The sequence below is a fragment of the Myotis nattereri genome (genome assembly GCF_964212035.1).
Source record: "Myotis nattereri genome assembly, chromosome: 12".
Taxonomy (NCBI): Eukaryota; Metazoa; Chordata; class Mammalia; order Chiroptera; family Vespertilionidae; genus Myotis; species Myotis nattereri.
Genome location: NC_138087.1, coordinates 73545672 through 73564744, shown reverse-complemented (window position 1 = coordinate 73564744; position 19073 = coordinate 73545672). Strand labels below are relative to the sequence as shown.

The 19073-nt window shown below is 53.4% G+C and overlaps 1 protein-coding gene across 3 annotated transcripts in view; it reads left to right on the top strand.

The window, feature by feature from the left end:
• RGS3 (regulator of G protein signaling 3) overlaps nt 1-19073 on the top strand; it is a gene marked incomplete at its 5' end in the record, with an annotated part of 113794 nt that overhangs the window by 72894 nt on the left and 21827 nt on the right. Inside the window, one exon of one of the 3 annotated variants that reach the window (XM_081103392.1) lies at nt 7919-8207. The exons of 1 other annotated variant lie outside the window; for it this stretch is intronic. Of the gene's footprint in view, nt 1-7918; nt 8208-8302; nt 8402-19073 lie in introns of those variants that run through there. One more of the 3 variants, XM_081103391.1, reaches the window with a different exon arrangement.

Below are 19073 nucleotides of genomic sequence, written 5' to 3'. Positions count from 1 at the left end.
TGTTGGACTATTAGTGAGGTTGAATTTCTCTTTACATTTATTAGTCACTTACATGTCTTCTTCTTTGCTTGTCAGTTCATATCAGTTGCCAGTTTTCTACTGGGGCTTTTATTTATATAGTTAGAATATTAACCATTTACTTGTTATATAGGTTATAAATATCTTTTCCAGTTTGCCATTTGTCTTTTAACTTTATGTATAGTATCCTTAATCATTCAGAAATTAACATTTTTTTGTAATCAAATCTTTTGATAATCAAGCCTTGGGGGGGGGGCTATATTTTCTAAGGCCTTTCACACTCTGAGATTATAATGAATATTCCTCTATATTTTATTCAAGTACATTCATATTTTCAATTTATCTTCAGTTAATTTAGTACCTGGTGTGTCAGATGGAACTCTCGTTAAATTTTTTCCTTAAATGGTTAAATAATTTTCCCAAACTTATTTTTTGACTCATCTTTCCTTTTCTCTCTTATAGACCAAATTTCCAGACATAGGTGAGTGGGTTTCTTAATGCTCTTGTCTCCCTCATTAGTCTGTCTAACACTACATCAGGTTGAGACTCAATTACTCTAGCTTCATCATATGGTTTAATAGTAGTCAACATCCCAAGACCAATCTCCACTACTCTGCAAAATTTCCTCTGAAGTTATACACCCTAACTCTCATCTGCCCGTGGGTTTACCCTTACTTTTCCACAAACACATTTCAATATCAGGAATGACACCAGATCTACAATAGTTTGTCCTCACCTCCGACTACCCATAATGAGCATGTGGGCTGGCCGATACTCTCCTTTGCTTTTCTTCACGCCTCCACACTATTGCTGAAGTCATCTAGAATTTTAGTTTCTGATTGTTAGTGTTTTTAAACATTAGTTCTATTATGTTTTAAGACTAATTTGTTTAAATTGCATCTACCTTCTCAATTACGTTATCGGTACTTAACCGAGTAAATGTTTCTGGCTTCATTGCTTCTCAGTCTCTAACATACTTCACTATCTCACTCTTGACTTCTCGACTTGGACTCATTTTTGTCTGGAGAGCTTTCTTGAGTGATTTTTTCCAGAAAGGGTCTGTGGGTAGCATGCTTTCTCAGTGTTTGTAAGTCTGAAAGTGTTTGCCCTTTTCCTGAGGAGAGGATCCAGGCACTTTGTCATCCCAGCATCCAGTGTTGGAACACGTGCCATTGCTTTTGCCGCATAACCTTTCCGAACCTCAGATTTCTTTATGGAAACGAGCAGAGTTCTCTTTCCAATCTCTTTGGAATTTGGAAATGTCACCAGATTATTTCTAGTTGTTTGCTCTCTTTGGTAATTTTTCCTGGTACTAACTTCAGCTCTTTCATTCTGAATACTCAAGTCTTCCCTTAGCTCAGGGAAATTTTCTCTTAATTTTTTGAATTATTTCTCTTCTGTGTGTTCAATTCCCTCTTTCTTGATTTTCTACTGCAAATAATAGTAATAGTAATAATGGCACCTAATATTTACCGAATGTGCTTTTTCCTTCTGCTATCATATGTAATCTGCCCAACACTGTTATTATTTTACAGATGAGGAGACGAAGGGACAGAGAGGTCCAGTAGATTGTCCAGGGTCTCCTACCATGAGGTGTAGGCACCTCATGATCCAAACCAGGGAGCTGACTCCAGACCCATGTTCTTAGCTGCTTATACCCCCTGCTTATCAAATCCAACCCTCGGACCTGACCCAGACCCTGCCTGACCCCAGTACCCTTCAGTAAAACGTTGACAGAGGGAGAAAACATAGGGCTGCTAGAATGATGGAAATGAGACCGCTTAGGAAACCAGACCAAAGAGGAGATGGGTTCATCAAAGGTTTCCCAGTGAATTTAGAGTTGAGGATCTCCCTCTCCCTCCCTCCCCCTCTGCTCAGCCACCCTCTTTCAGGCTTATTCTCTGTCCCTGGGACTAATGCATGTCTCCTAATGGATCTCCCTGTCGCTTCTCCTGTCCCTTTAGTCACCTCCCTAAACAGCAGCCAAGATGACTCTTCCTAAGAGCAAACCTGGTCACCTTCTCCTTGTGGAATGTTTGTTGAGGGGCTGGGCGAACAGATCATTTCAGAGTGCCTATTGTATGTCAGACACCGGGCTTAGTCCTGGTCAGAAATCTTCCAGTTGCAAGTGACAAGAGCCCACCTCCAATTAGATTCAGCCAGGAAATGGAATTGACGGGTTTATGGAGGGTAGCCTTCAGGTACAGCTGAGTTCAGGACCTTGAGCACTGTCTCCAGGAATTAGCCTCACCCCTTCCATCTCTTGGTTCTACCTGCGTATGTGTTGGCTCACTCCCTTAGTTATGGCAGTAATGATGGCAGGTTTATGGCCTCTGATTTGGTGGCCTGGGCATAGGCCCAACGGTTCAAGCCGGGCTGGCCCGGAAGGAGTGTGTGGATAAACTGCATCTAGCAGCCAAGGTCACGGGGCTGGCCTCTACATATCTGAGCCAGTGGCTCTGTGCTGAACACTTCCCAGGAACTCGGGTAGTCAGGACACAGCCTGTCCCTGGAGCTGGCACAAGCACAGTGGGTCGAGGATTGCTCCCAAGCGCCTGAAAGCTCAGGCCAACATATGGCTGCCTGGACTGGAGCCAGGAAGGGAGGTGGTCACGGCTCTTGGCCATCCTGTACCACTGCAGCCGCCCAAGGTCAGGCCGAGGCTGCTGAGGTGACTGCAACATGCACCCAGGCTGGAGGCAGAATCCAGAAGGGACAGCTCTCAAGGCCAGCTCTCTGGGGAGGACATTTGGTCTCCTGGCTTTCACTGCACATGGGCTTCTTGCTGTGGCTGGGAGCTACAGTTCCCGGGAGCAGGTTGGGCATTGTCCTTGCTGCCTGTAGTTGCGAGGAAGAGGCCAATGGCAAGGGGAGAGACATTTTGGGAACATGAACTGGGGGCAGAACATATAGGTGAAGAACAAAAGTGTTGGAGCTGTACTGCCCGTTTGCCATTACTTTTGCCATATAAGCTTTCTTTTTTTTTAAAATATATTTTATTGATTTTTTACAGAGAGGAAGGGAGAGAGATAGAGAGTTAGAAACATCGATGAGAGAGAAACATCGGTCAGCTGCCTCCTGCACATCTCCCACTGGGGATATGCCCGCAACCCAGGTACATGCCCCTGACCGGAATTGAACCCGGGACCTTTCAGTCCGCAGGCCGACCTCTATCCACTGAGCCAAACCGGTTTCGGCCATATAAGCTTTCTGAACCTCAGTTTCCCCATCTGTAAGATAGTAGCCTGTTGCTCAATAACTGTTCATGCTTCTCAGCTATTAGTGATGCCCGGCACCACGTCAGTTCCCTACCTCTTAGACCTCCCACAGATAGCACTTCTAGCTTTGCTCTTTGCACTGACCCTCTCAAGGGTCAATTCTGTCTTTTTACAGACAACAACAACAATGACAACACAACAGCGATACTCTTATTTATTGAGCACTTATTGTGTGCCACACGCTCCAGACACACCGCCCCATTTAGTCCCCACAGGGCCCAGTGAGGCAGATAGTAATAGCCCCATTGCATAGATGAGCAAACTGAGACTCAGAGCCATTGAAGTGACTGGCCCCAGGTAACTTGCACTCAGATTTGTTGGATTTCAAAGCCTGCGCTCTTTCTAAATACCAGACTGAAACTAGTCAGTGAGAAAACCTGGAGGGGCCTGGACTGACCATCGAAGGGGAGGAGTGGGCCTGGGGCCACCAGACACACCTGTGTGGTCTCATTTTAGATACCTATCTGTGAGGCCAGGAAAGGGGAAGGGACCTACCCTGGGCTCTGCAGGCTCCTTGTGAGTTTGAACCTGAAGATACCTGCTCTGTCCCACCCACCCCACCACTGGCAGCATGTGCCCCAAGATCAAGGCCAGTGCCACCAGGAAGAGCCAGGTGCAGGGCCTTAGCAAGCAGTGTGAGACCCTGGTGTTAGGGTCATAGAGGCCAGACTTGACAGGACAGTGCCTGCTTGCAGCATCAGTGCCAGGTCAGCCATGCCGACGTTCGAGTCAGACCCTAGAGATGGGCTGCTTCCCTGTCGGCCTGCGTCTGTAGTTCTGAACACAGGCTTTAGCACATAGTAGGGATCCAGTGGTTATGGAAATAACAAATAACTGTTTCTTGGCTGACTCTTTGGTGGGGAAGGCCTTTCTGCATGGAATCTGTAGGACCCCCCTCCCCCCCAAAAAAAACCCCAAAAAAACAAGAACAACCAGGGCTTGTGAGACCCAATGAGTAAAACCAAATTTCCTAAGTGGGTTAGCGGATTCAAAGCTTGGGCTCAGAGGGTATACGCAGATAATGCCACAGTTTCACAGGGCAGCCCAGGGTCACCAGCCTCCTCTGTAGCATGTTGGGGCAGGGGCAGGGCTCTGTCGAAGCTGGGGCCACACTGTTCCAGCTCAAGCTTCCGTTACCCTAGACACCCAGGCACAGGCCTGCTCCTTTCATTGTCCCGGGATAATGAAAGGCCCAGCCGCTGCTGGTGGAGGCGGGGCTTGGTCTTAGTCTATCATAGGCTCTGGAATCCTGGGACCGCACCTCTCCCTGGCTTGTGCCCAGTTTCTGCAGAGCGGCATCACTCCCCTCCCTGCCCTGCGACAACATCCTCCTGGACTTTGGATGGGAAGCTCATTAACTCCTTCAGCAGGTGCACTCCTTTCTCTGAGGCGGGGGTTACCGGGGCTTGGCCTCCACCGGGTAGAGTCTGCAGGGGCAGGTGGGTGGGTTTCCGTCTGTGCAGGGCTCACTATGGGATCTTGGGAACCCAAGCCTGGACATACCAGGTTTAACACAGCGGAGGCAGCAGGGGAAGATGGTGGAAACCTCGAGACGGTCGGGGCTGCAGGGGAGTGGCCTGTCCAGGGGACCTGAGTTGCATTCTGCTGCTGCCACCTCTCTCTCTAGGGCCTTTCTAGAGCCTTGGGCTCTGCCTGGGGTACTGCCCCCCAAAATGGGAGGTGTGCACACACTGGCTCCCTACTGACCCTTCTTGGTCCTAGCCCTGGAAGCTGCTGCCAGCTTGTGAGGAGTGTGAAGTTTGCCTGCATGACTGGGCTGTCCAGCCAGCCAGCTTCTCAGTGTTGCTGGGGGGTCCATCTGTCCCAGGGGCTGCTCTAGGCAGTAGTGCAGGGCACAGTGGGAAGTGGATTAGGCTTGATCCATAGCTATGCACTTACTGGTGTGTGACCTTGAGCAGGTTCCCGAATCTCTCTATGCTCAGTTTACCCATCTGTAAAATGGGTTCATTAGATATCACATTCACTAGGGTTATGAAGATTTAATGAGTCAATAACCAGGAAGTGCTCTGAACAGTGTTCACACATAGTAAGTGCCAAGTAAGTGTTTGGTAAATATAATATGTGGGGCCCAGGCGCCAATGCTGTGGCCAATGCACCACCAGGATCTTACTGCTCCCTAGGTCCCAATCCCTCTCTACACTGAGCAGCACCATCACTTACGTAGGTCATGGAAGGAGCACTGGACTGGGAGTTCGCAACCCTTGGGCCCAGCCCTGCCACTGAGTTGCTCTGTTTCCTTGGAAAAGTCGCTTTCCCTCTCTGGGCTGCAGCTTTACTGGCTGTAACGGGAGAATTGGAGTGAAAGAGAGCCCTCCAGCTTAGATAGCCTGGCTGTCAGAGACTCCCCCACCTTGCCCAGGCTGTGTGTGCACTGGGCAGGCCCACGGGTCCCTCTGATGTGTGTCTGGAGCCATGGGAAGGCAGAAGGCAATGGCTGCCTGAGCTCCTCTAGAGACTAGATCAGCAGTTCTCAACCTGTGGGTCTTGACCCCTTTGGCGGTCGAACGATCCTTTCACAGGGGTCGCCTAAGACCATCCTGCAGATCAGATATTTACATTGCGATTCATAACAGTAGCAACATTACAGTTATGAAGTAGCCACGGAAATAATTTCATGGTTGGGTCACAACATGAGGAACTGTATTTAAAGGGCCAGAAGGTTGAAACCCACTGGACTAGATGCTCTCCTCGCCTGGCCTGGCAGATGCCTGGGCCTCAAGGCACTGACTGTTATGCCCTTTCCTGATTATCCCGTGGTCCAGGGCATTGATGGATGCATTCTGGATCAGTTCTGGCTCCAGTGCCCGGGGTTGGCAGAGCTGCTCTGCCTGCTGTGGCACAATGTTTATTTATGGACTCGTTAGTCTGACTGTGTGGCTGATGTCTGCCTCCCTCACTGACTGTCAGCCTTGTGAGTGCAGGACCCAGTCCCCAGGCCCGGCACAGAGCCCGGCACAGAGCCCGGCACATAGTTGGTGCTCTGGAACTATTTGTTAATTAAAAGAAGGTAAAGACTGAGCTTAGGCTCAAGGGCTCCTCTCATATCGAGGAACCCTATATCCAGGCTCTGCACCCTAAGAAATCTTATCCCAACCACCACAGATTTCATCCTGGGACCGATCAGCCCCGCTGGGGATTAAGTCAGCCCTGTCGGAATTGGCCGTCTCCTGAGACTCACTTCCTAGTTTCTCAGGACAAGGAGGGGCTCCGCTTCCCAGGAGCCTGCAGGACGACAGCCTTCCGATCTGGAAGCTTCCTGCAAGGACTGCCTTGGCTCTGCCCCCAGGGACAAGACACAGCTTCGGCTGGAGTGTGTAGTTGGGATGGGGGCTGTTCTAGGTCTCCCCTAATGAAGGCCATTTCCTTATGCCAGCATGCATGCCCACACTTGTATGTGTGAGAGAGACAGGAATAGAGAGACAGAGATAGGCACTCAGAGGCATTGGGACTAATATAAGGAGAGTAAGGGGCAAAGGGACAGCACTTCAGTCCAGAGTGGCCGGGGGGTGGGGGGTGGGGTGGGGGGTGGGGGGCGGTGAGGCAGGAAAGGAGGATGGGACTCCTCCTGCCCCATCTTTTCTGTGCAGACATCCTAGGGTGCCTGCCACTCTGGCAGTATGCATGTTCAGGTTGGAGCTGGCTATGGGATGGGTACCCCCAACTTGGGCCTCAGGCACACCAGATGACCGATGGCAGCAGCCACAGCGGCAGCCCTGAATGGCTCTGTACCGGCAAAGCCGCTGCCTGCAGTGGTGGGGCTGCACCATGGCTGGGAGTGGGCACCCTGGAGTCGGACCGACTGTGTTCAATCCTGGCTCCACACCCAACTAGCTGTGGGACCGTGGGCAGCTTCCCCTGCCATTCTGTACCTTGGGTTCCTCATAGGGTAATACTAGACCCTGCCTGACAAGGTGCTGGTGGGATTAATTGAACAATTTAATGAAGGCCATGCTCTCAGAATGTGCCTGGCACGGGATCACTGAATCCTCTGTTAATCCCCTAGGGGGGCGGGTCCAGTGTGGTCAGCCCCGGTTTACAGATGAGGAAACCAAGGGGCAGGGCAGGCTGGGACTTGCTCAGTGATGCCCAGATGACCAGTGCTGCAGCTGGAACTAGAATCGGGGACCTTTGCTTCCCAGACCCGTGCTCTCTCCTCTGCCCCCTGGTCTCTCTGTTAGGGATGTCCCCTTCACTGTGGCCCTCACTCTTGGGCTGTTGTAATGTAGCATCAGACTGAGGGGAGGAAGCCCCACCCTCTCTGTCCATCTCCGATTCCCCAGCGTTTGGCACACCAAAGTGCTAAATAAAAACATGTGTCCCGCTGCACTGGCTGGTGCTGCTGGGAGGGGACCGAGGCAGCCGCTGCTTTCCCACCGGAGGCGGGGCGGGCGTGGCATTCGCGGAGTCAGCCTGTGTTGGCTGCAGGACCCTGGGTTGAATTGCAGCCACCCACTGGGATGAGAGCAGCATGGGGGTGGGGGCGTGACAGGGAAGCCTCGGTGATTGGCTCCCTCCTGCCTGAGTGGTGGCTGGTGGCTCTGCACTGCCCCCGCAGGGGGAGCCCTCAGGATGTGTGTGGGGTGCCGCCAGTTCGGGATCCTAGTGCCAGTGGGTGCCACGGTAAGGGATGGATGCGTCTCCCTTCCGGGGCCAGCCTGGGCCGCGGGGGACAGATACCAGGGGAGCGAGGGCCCGCAAGTATGAGCGGGTAGGGTAGCCCAGGAACTAGCTGGGCCCCTCGCAGCCTGAAGGACGGGCTGGCAGAGGACTCTTCTTTCAGACATCCCGGATTCCTCGGATGAAAGTGGCTTGGGAAATCACAGAGTTTTCTATCTGACGGAAGAAAGAAACCCAGGCGCTCTGCAGAGTGGTGGCAGCTGGCTGGACAGGGTGTGTGTTTGGGAAGAGCTTTGGAGGAGGAGGAGGAGGAGGGGGAGGAGGAGGACGAGAAGGGGGAGGAGGAGAAGGAGGGGGGAGGGCCGAGTGATGCAAGGGTTTTGTAAAGGCTGCCTAGGTGTGGGAGGTGGAACCTGGTCATTTGGTTCTGCTTTTCCCAGCAGGTATCGCTCCCCTGGGGAACTTGGGTAAGTCCATAAATAGCTCTGCTGACACAAAGAAGCTCTGTCTGCGAAGGCAGCTGCTTGACACGGCCGGCGGCTGGCCGCCAGGAGCTGCCACTGACACGGCTGCCCGCCCGCCTACGGACACTGGGCAGAGACCTGGGCGGGCGGGTGGGCGGGTGGACGGGCTGGCAGCAGCGGCAGCCCTGAGTCGCCTGGGTCCCTGCCGGAGTGTGCTGGGTAGGTGCCTCGGTGACAGGGTATGTGTGGGTGTGGGTGGGGGGATCTTGTCCAAGCCACCCTATGCCCCTGCTTCTATTGTTTCTTCCCCAGGGCAGCCATTGATGGGCATGTTGCAACCAGACCGTGTGTGTTCTGATCTGAGATAGCTGTGTGTGTGTGTGTGTGTGTGTGTGTGTGTGTCAGGGGTGGGACCCTGCAGGGTCGGGCATGCTTCCACCGTGTGCTGCTCTCCACTTCTGGGCTGGTCAGTCGGCTCTTCTTCCTGGGAGAAAGGAATGTTTGGTGACCAGCAGTCGGGACGCTGCCTGGGGAGGGAGTGCTCAGCTAGTGGTGCTGGTGGTATGTCTGGGATGCTGACTGCACGCCAGGCCCCCGGGATGGCTGCTCTTGCCTAGTTCCGTGTCAGGGGGGGGGAGGTGGTCTCGGGGGCGGGCCCCCGGGGTTGCCTGTGATCCCTGAGACTTCTGCTGGAATGGCACTGGGAGCGCAGCAGGGATGCTCTGAGTCCCGAGCCCCTTGGGAAAGGTCCCGCACCTGCTCCCTTGGCTCCGGCTGAGGCCCGTAAGGAAGGGGGTAACGGTGAGGGACCCACTCATCCCACAGAGCGAGCCACTGTGAGTGGGCAGAGGCCAGTTCCTTTCTCATCTTGGAAGCCCCACATCTCCACTCTTGTCCTGCGGGTTTCAGGAAGGGCCCTGGTGCCGTGGGACCTCAGGGCTGAAGAAGAGCCCGGGTCCAGAGAGGGTCAGGGCCATGTCCAAGTTCACACAGTGGTCTATGGCCGGGACCAAGATGGAGGACTTCTGCGTCCTGGAAACAGTGAGGAGAGGCTGCGTGGGTGCCATCACCCCAGCCCGCGCTGTGGAATTCAGCTGTGGATATGGCACTCTCAGTGCAGGGCCCTGGGGCCACTCACCAACAACTTTCCACATTCTGCTGCCCAAAGGCTTGTGGCTGGGGGCTGCTTCTCCTCTTGAGATGGCTGGAGTGGATAGAGCTCCTAGAACAGTGGTTCTCAACCTGTGGGTCGCGACCCCTTTGGGGGTTGAACGACCCTTTCACAGGGGTCGCCTAAGACCATCGGAAAACACATATGTAATTACATATTGTTTTTGTGATTAGTCACTATGCTTTAATTATGTTCAATTTGTAACAATGAAATTGGGGGTCACCACAACATGAGGAACTGTATTAAAGGGTCGCGGCCTTAGGAAGGTTGAGAACCACTGTCCTAGAAGGAAGGTGCCGCAGTGCCTGCCCCACCAATGAATGCCTGCGGGATCCCAGCCAGAGCACTGCGACCATAGTGAGAGTTTCCACCAGAGCCTCTGGAGTCCTCCTTGCCCAGCCAAGGGGCACCTGCCGCTTCCCCAGCTCTAGCTGGTCTGGCTTAGCCCAGGGCGGGCCCTTCAGGGAGCCAAGTTCTACAGCAGGGCTTGCTCCAGGCCCAGCCGGGCATGTGAGGCAGCGGCGATGGTGAAGATAGAGGCGGCTGAGCCAAGTGACCCCCTGTTGGAATGTCTCCAGGGCTTGGAACGAGACATCTTTGTTGAGGCTTCTGACTATAGGTACTTGATATCAATGAAGTCACCCCACGCCCAGCGTTCTCTCCTTTGCACATGCTGTTCCTGCTGCCTGGAAAGCCTGTCTCTTCTCTTCTCTCCAGGTCTTAATCCCACCCACACTTCCACCACTAGAGCAAATATTCCACTTGGGATCTGTCTGTCCATCGGTGGTGGCACTTATGGTGGTTGCTTCTTATCCTATCTGTGTGGGAACTGGGCCCTATTCAGCCCTTGGTCCCGAGGGCCTAGCCTGGGGCCCAGGGCATGGGAGGGAAGAGCTAGGGTTGGTTTTCCTTGAGGACAAGCACTGATGCCCGTATCCTAGCACTGATGCCCGTATCCTAGCTTGGCACCACCAACTTGAGGGCCTGGCCAGGAGTCCCTTTGGAGGGGCCCTAGTTTCTGCATGTCGGGGTTGCTTCCAGAGGGTCAAGGAGCTGAGGGGAGGGAGTGCTCAGGAGGAGGTGAGGCAGGGAGAATCTTGGCTTCAGCCTGGCTGAGGCCACAGGGAGAGCCCACTCAGAAGTCATACTGGGCGAGGATGGTGTCCACACCGTGGCCTGGGTAGGCGGGCAGAAGGGGCAGCTCTGGCTTGTTTGAATGCAATGCTTATGGACCTTTGCACAGACTCCAGTGGCTTGGAGCTCAGCTTGGGGCCCCTTCCGAGGGTGCCAACCTGGGGGGTAGATCTGGGTGGCTCTTCAGCCAGGGGTCTGCCTCGTTTCCTGAGAAGCACAGGTGTGGCAGGAGTGCTCATTCCAAGCTGGGTTCCTGGAACCCCTGAGAGCTTTTTCCCAATTTGGACTCCAAGCCTTAGAGATGGCTGAGTCCATTCGCCTTCCGGACACACAGGGGAACGAGGCAGAAGAGGAAGGACTTGCCTGAGGTTATATGCGACTCAGCAGCACAGTTGGGACAAGACCCAAGTCTCCAGCCCCCCAGCCCAGGTGTCTTTCTCTGTCACACCAACTGGATCGCTCAGAGTGCCTGGCTTTCGTCTCGGTACTCCTTTTCTTTGGACTCGGCATCGGCACTTTTTTTCCTAGGACCTCCGGGCTTGCTGGCTGGGGCCCGGCTCTCCTCTGGAGGAACAGTGTGTGCAGTAGAGAAAGCCCTGGGTTGGCCAGGGCTGGAGGCTAAGGCACATTCTAGTCCCTGCTTGCTGGAGGGTCTCAGGCAAACATGCACTTCCCCTCTGGCTCAGTTTCCCCTTTGGAGCAACCAGGGACTGCCAGGCTCCTTCTAGCCATCTGATCCTTTGATTCTCTGCAGACCCTCTCCTCTTCCTGGGTTCCCAGAGTCCTTGGTCAAGGCCAGGGTCTGGCTCAGCAAGGCAGCAGCCCCAAACCTGCTGTCAGGTGCTCCTGGTTAGAAGCCTTCTCCTGCAAGCTGGAGCCCAGGCTGAGGCCGGGAGGTTTGTTGTTGTTTGTGGAGCCAGGCCGTATCCAAGATGTCATTGCTCGGAGAAAGCCATCATTCCTCCCAGGGATAAACAAGGCTGCTTATGGCTCAGCCCTCTCAGCCCACAGAGGCTGGAGCCGCTCACCACAGGCCAACCAGGCTCAGCCCCAGGGAGCCGCCATCTTCCCCTGCACAACCCGCTGCACCCAGGCATCTGCATGGGGTGAGGCTGAGGCAGAACTGGGGAGAAGGGTGCTAGGGCCATGAGCCACTTGTGAGCTCAAAGCTTCCAGGCACAGAGGAGAGGGGAAAGGGTCCCAGGATACCCTCTTCCTCTGGCAGTGGGCCTAGGTCATCACTCCAGATGGCCCATGGCTTTCCCCCCTCTCCCTCCTGCTTACACCTGGCACTGTGGCTCAGGCTGCTGCCAAAGAACTGTCAGCAGCTCCCCCAACTTAGAAAGGCGGGAGACACAATAAGTAATCTGGAACTGGGCACACTTTCCCTCATGTAGCCAAGACCCTCTGTGGTATCCTTCTCACCTTTTGATGGGTTAGCCTGGGGCTAAGGGCAGAGCTCAGACCCTTGGGACAGGGTGGCAGCGTGGGGGTGGGGGGGGGGGACCTGGGAGAGGCAGAGAAGGGCTGGGCAGAGCCTCGGGGAGCCAAATGGCTGGCTGAAATCTTGAGCAAAGGCTAGAGGCAGCCTGGGGATGGACCCAGGATGATGGGTGGCATGGCGTGCTTCAAGTCAAGGGTTGGAACTGATGTCCATCCAGGACGTGGAGACCTTCACTGCTCTGACCTCCATTAGTGAAGCTCCCTGTTGATCCAAAGCAGCGGTCGCCAACTGGTGGTCTGTGAGGTCTGAACGGTTGGCGGGTTGGCGACCGCTGATCCAAAGAGCTGCCCTGTACTTGTTCTCTCTGCCTGCTTCCCTCCTCCCCTCCCTTCCTTTCTCGCACACGTGTTTAATGTCTACTGTGTGCCATGCATTGCCAGGTACTGGAGGTATAGACATAAAGGCCCAATCTTTTTTTTTTAAAGATATTTTTTTATTGATTTCAGAGAGGAAGGGAGAGGGAGAGAGAGATAGAAACATCAATGATGAGAATCATTGATCAGCTGCCTTCTGCATGCCCCCGAATGGGGATCAAGTCTGAAACCCAGGCATGTGCCCTGACTGGGAATCAAACCGTGACCTCCTGGTTCATACGTTGATGCTCAACCACTGGGCCACATTGGCCAGGCAAGGCCCAATCTTTAACGTAGTGCCAGGATAGGCAGGTGATGGATGGTAACAACATAGTTGGGATGGGGAGGCTTGGAGAGGGGGCTGTGGGACTCCTGGGAAAGCTTTTAACCCAGCCTAAGAGCCTCCATGAAGCGTTCTGTAGGAGGTGAGGCTGAATCTGGTTACAGAGACGCTTGTCCATCAAAGGAGCAGGTCTCTCTCCTGGTCTGTCCACCCCTCTGAGGTGTAGATGTGATTCCCGCCCAGCGTGTATATCGCGCCACATGTACCTTCCTGTCCCACGGGAGGCCGTATGATGTGTGTGTAGGTGCATGGGCCTGGACTTGAGGGCATGCCCTTCCACTTTACAGCTGCGTGCCCTTGGGCAAGACCCTGGACCTCTCCATGCCTCCTTTTCCTCAGGCCATGGCCCAGCCTCATCCGGTTAAATGAGATGAGGTGGGTACCTGAATGCTTTGCTAGTGTCTTACCTCACAGTTCTAAACTGTGCTGTTTAAGGGCAACTGTAGTTCAGACTGGCTGGAGGGAAGAGAGGAGAAGTGGTATGTATGGTAGAGGGGTCCGTTGGTAGGGGCAGAACAGTCAGGCGAAGCGAGGCTCTTGGCGCAGGGTCTGGCACAGAGTGGGCATTCGGTCATGGGAGGTGGCATGGAAGCTCTGGAATGTGCTGTCAGTTGGAATGTGCTGTCAGAGATGGGTACAAAGGAAAGGGGGAGCCCAGCCCAGGGGGCAGGGGAGACACTGGGATAAAGGCTTTTGTTGGTATGTTTTTTAAAACAAACTTTTAAATTGGAGTGTAATTTACAGAAAGAGGAGAATTATAGAGCCAATGAATTTTCACAAAGTGAACACACCCTCCAGGTCAAGAAATAGAAATTCTAGTCCCCTGGGAACCCCTTGCGCCCCATTTCAGTCACCTCCACCTCGAAGGTAACCCTTTTTCCGACTCCCTTCACTGATTAGTGGGGCCTGTCTTTGAACTTTGTACGCATGGAGTCATTGAGAATGTATTCTTTTCTACTGACTTCTTTCAATCATCATTTGATGGTGAGATTTGTCCATGCTATTACATGAAGTTTCATTTTATTCATCCTCATTGCGGTGTGGCGTTTTATTGTGTGGAAATACCATAATTTACCCATTCTCCTGTTGATGGATATTCGGGCTGTTGCCAGTTGGGGGTTCTAATCAATAGTGCTGCTATGAATGCTCTTGCACATGTCTATTGATGCACTGTGTATACTTCTCTGTTGGGTAAGGACTTACGGTTTGCGACTGTGAGTCATAAAATGGTGTATAATTAGCTTTGGTAGCTACAATCATGTAATTTTCCGAAGTGTGACACCACTACACCCTCCTGGAGCAGCGTATGAGCACCGCACCGACATTATTGGTGTTGGGTGTGCCGATAGCTCATTGTGGGTTTTGTTTGCATTTCCTCGATGACTAATGAGGTCCAACACCTTTTCATAGGTTGATGGGCCATTGGGATGAACTCTTTGTGAAATGTCTGTTCAAGTCTTCCTCCCAGTTTTCTATCGAGTTATCTGCCTTTATTCTGATTGATTTGTGGGAGCTTAAACGTATTCTGGATAGTGTTTCCTGCCGGATACACACACTGCAAACATCTCCTCCCACTCTGTGGCTTGTATTCTCACCCTCTTAATGCTGTCTGGCCTGTCAATCTTTCTCTTTATGGAGAACGTTTTCTGAATCATCGTGTTTCTTGGCCCACTACGAGGTGATGGGTATAGTCTCTTATTCCATCTTGTGGAAGTTTAATTGCTTTGTGGCTTTATATTTAGATCTAAAATCCAGTTGAAATAGATTCTTAGGCACGGCGTGGGCGTAGAGGGCAAGACTCCTTTTCTCTGAGTGGCTGTCCAATTTATTTAAAAGACCATCTTTTCTCACAATAGGGCATATCACCTTTGTTAGACATCAACTGGCAATCCATGTGTGGGCGAGCTGAGTTTTAAAGGTAGATAAGGAGTTTGCCAGGTAGATAGGGAAGTCAGGGCATCCTAGGTAGGAAGTACAGTGAGCACAGGTATAGAGGTGCCTGAGAGTAGAGAATGTTTGGGGGAACACACATGTAGTTGAGCTCTGACCAACGTGGGAGTTCGGAGGCACCGACCCTCTGCACAGTCGAAAATCCATGTATAACTTTTGACTCCCCCAAACTCAACTACTAATAGCTTACTGTTGACCACAAACCTTACTGATAACAGAAACAGTCAATAACACATATTTCCTATTTAAATATATTACATATGTATTCTTATTGTAAGGTAAGCGAGAACAAAAGAAAATGTGAAGAAAATCATCAGGAAGAGGAAATACATGTGCAGTATTTTACTGAAAAAAAGTCACGTGTAAGTGGACCTGCACAGTTCTAAACTGTGTTGTTTAAGGGCAGCTGTAGTTCAGACTGGCTGGCGGGGAGAGAGGGGAAATGGTATGTATGGTAGAGGGGTCCGCTGGGAGGGGCAGAACAGGCAGGGTAAGGCCCTAGGACTGCACTATCCCAGAGGGATGGAGGGGTTTTAAGCAGGAGAGGAGTGCAGTCAGGTTCATGTGAGGGATATGGGAGAAAGTCCCATGACAGGAGGATGGCGGGAGAATGAGTTAGGAGCAGACTGTAAACCCAGCCAAATCTAGCCTCAGCATCACCCCTCAGCAGAGACAGAAGATGTCTGCTCCAGGGGGGCAGTGGTGGAAGCTGCAGCCTGCCTGGGGCCTTGGAGGGTGACCTTTGGCCACAGGGTTGCAGCTGATGTCCAGATGTCCACCCCAGTGTCATCAAGAGGAAGAGCCTCTTCCCCACCCCCCTCCAGTGCCCTCAGCACTCCATGCCCTGAAGGAGGAGATATTTTAGGAACTGGGGCAGCCCACAAGGCGTGGGGAATCTCTGGACACAGGGTGCTTTCTGCTTCCCCTGCCTTTGATGCACCCACGGGGAGGCCTGGCCACACCTTGGGTCCTGAGATCTGACCCCTCCAGGCTGCCTGAGATTTGGCACTGGACGGACCCCCTCCTGGAGAGCGCAGCCCAGACAGGGGAGCAACTTGGCCTAGGCCATGTGGTGAGCCAGACTGACCCAGCCTAAGGGATGCTGAGTCCCTCCAGGGCCTTTGGTATGGGGCCTCAGTTTCCCCTCCCGAAATGTACAGATAATAGAACCCCCATCCGCGGGCTGTTGCGAGGGTCAGAATGTGTGAAGGGCCCTCTCCTGGAGTGGCATGGGGGGGGTGGGGGTGGGGGGGTTGGAGCTGCTGCTGCTGAGAGTAATCATTATGATTATAGGAACTGTGAATGTTTATTGAGCACCTATTATGTGCCAGGCTCCTCTGTGTGATCATCTCCCAAAAATGCTGTGCTGTAGGGACTCGCTCCGTGTGTCCCCATTTTACAGGTAAGGAAATGGAGCCTTGAAGAGTTTAAGCAGCCTGGCCAAGGCCACTGAGCTGGGAGGTGGCAGAGCCAGGATTTGAACCTGGATTTTGTCTGTCTCCAGACCCCACCGCTTCACCGGCAATAGGCTTCTCTCCACCACCCGGGCTCTGAAAGTGCTCCCTGTTCTCTGAGCTGTTGCTTGGAGTTAAGCCGTAGATTTGGGGTTGGTCCCTGGTGCTGGCCGTGAGGGAGAGTCAGGCAGTGGAGAGGAAGGGCATGGTGGGCTGAGCATGCTGTGGGCCAGGCCCTGCCTCCCATCCCCTGGCAGCCCGGTGGGGGAGGCGGCACATGACTCAGCCACACAGTTAGGAAGTGGGACTCAATCCCAGGCCTGCCTGACTCCAAATCCTGGTCTCATGGCCACAGGGCCATTGGTGCCCTTCCCCGGGGTCCTCCTCGCTGGGCAGAGCTTTTTTGTTTGACACCTAGTGTAAGCATCGCAGAGAAACCACATGCCGCCGGCTCTGCCTGTGAAGAGGTCCCCGGGAGGGAGAGAGTTTGGGAGGGTTGCCAGGTGTATGCAGTTCCGTACCACCCCTCCCCGCACCGGGTGAGTTGGACATCTGCCTTTCCGTCTCCACCTATTTGGGCTCAGAGCAGGGACCCTGTAGCTGGTATTGCTCCCTGTGCCGAGCACAGTGCCTGGCCCAGGTGGGTGCCTGGTAAAGTGTTTTGAAGGAAGGGAGGGAGGGAGGAAAGGCAGTGAAGGAAGCAGGAGAGGAATCATGGGGCCTTTAGAGGCAGGCAGACCATGGTTTCAGCTCCGATCCCTCTACTTGCTTTTTGATATTGCTCAAGTTACTTAACTTCTCTGAGTCACCGTTTCCTTATTTGCAAAATGGGGCCAATGATGACCTCATAAGGTTGCTGGAAGTGAGCGTGTATGTAAAGCAACTGTCACAGTGCCTGGCTGGTGTCTAGTAGATGCTCAATTAATGGTCTCTTTCTCCCCCTTCCCCTATCTTTTTCACTGTTTTCCGTTTCCACCATCTCTAGCTCCACCTTCCCTATCTCCATAGCACCAAGTTTACACTGCTTTCCGGGTAAAGCCCAAATTCCGTAACATATCCATGCTTTTCTGCTCCATGGACCCACCTGCACTTCCTCGAATGTTCCATGCCTTCTCCTCCCCTGGCCCTTTCCACTTTCATAGTCCCCTGGGGTGGTAGTGGGTGGGTGGGAGATTGCCTGGGCCCCTCACCTGGTTCTCTCCCTCTTAGGACTAATGCCTTCAGGGAAGGGAATGAGCTGGCTGCTCTTTGGCTCCTTGTCCTGCACAGGCCCTTGCTGGTGGCTGGGGCTCCGTAGGCATTTGCTGAGTAACTCTGGCATTGGGGGTGGAGGTGAGGGTGAGTAAGCCAGATGCTCAGTCCTGATGAGCCAAAGCGGGGCTCCTCAGGCCATGAGAGGAGGGCAGGCCAGGCATCAGCAGGAGAGGAGAGAGCCCTCCAGCCAGGCCATCCCAGGCAGCATTTAGCTGGGCTCCAAGGGAAGGGCAGGAAATGGGCTTGAGGAGATAGAGATATTAGGGGAAATTTCTCCCAGGCAGAGGAAGCGGGGGCCAGGTGGGAAGGGGAGTGGTGGCCGAGCCCACAGGTAGACAGGCTCCTGAGCAGAGGGGCCCAGGGGTGGGTGGGGCAGGCGAGGCCCAAAGGACCCAGTTGCTCTCCGGATAGAGGGAGGCATCAGTCACCACAGGGAGAGGAAGAGGCTGGGAAATGCCTGCTCTCCACGCCATGCCTTTCAGATGAGAAGAGAGCGACAGGTACGGACGGGGTCTCTGGGGCTGTGGGGGGTGAGGAGCGGGGGAGACTGCGAGCCCAGCCTCCCCCATGCAATGGAAACAGAGGTATCTGAGTCCCCAGATGAGAAGGAGCGTGGCAAGGTGGTGACAGGGCTTAGTACTGGGAACTCAGACCTTGGGAACACCTCCTCCTGCCCAGGGAGAGGCTGGGCATCCAGGAGGGTGGGGAGGCATCCCAGCAGGCTCCAAGGCCAGGCCTGGGGGGGTGTCTTCTGCTTAGCCTGGTGGCAGTGCCAAGAGCAGGGAAGGTTGCTTAGAGGAGGCTCCTCTCTTCTCATGCCTCAAGGCTTTGTCTTGAGAGTTTCTGAACTGAATGAGCTACTTCTCCTTGTAGCCTCAGTACTGCTTTCTGTAGAATGGGTATGCTCACTGCCCCCTGAGATCCTGAGAGACCTGTAAGTTACTGTGGGATCCTTTAGGAACAGAGAATTTTCCATCTGCGATTCAACTCCTCCTTCCTCTCGCTCCTCCTGCAGTTGGGCCTCTGTTTCTAGGGAACGTGTATGGGTAGCTGACTCCAGCCGGCTTGCCAGCTCCCCATCCTGGCACAGGTGCTCCAAGGTCATGCCTCTTTCCACTGCTTCCCGTCACAGAGGGAGCGGTGTGTGTTGGAACGGGTCCCAAACTGGATTCTGGTCTGGATTCTGTCCTGATTCCTCGGGCATGTCACCATCCTTCTCTGGGCCTTACCCACCTCATCTGTTAACTGAGGCTGTTCCCAGAATTACCTGGGGAGTCAGAAAAAAGTGGAGGTACCCAGGCCCTACTCGTAGGGAATCCAGTAGGCCTGGAAGTGGGCCCAGACAGAGATATTTTTAAATGTGCCACAGGTGATTCTACAATGTTCCTCTGTTGAGAACCAATAGTCTGGATCAGTGCTTTTCAAATTTCAATATGCAAATTAATCAGCCGGGATCTCAGTAAAATTCCAGGAGATGTGGACCGAGGCCTAAGATTCTGTTTCACATGAGCT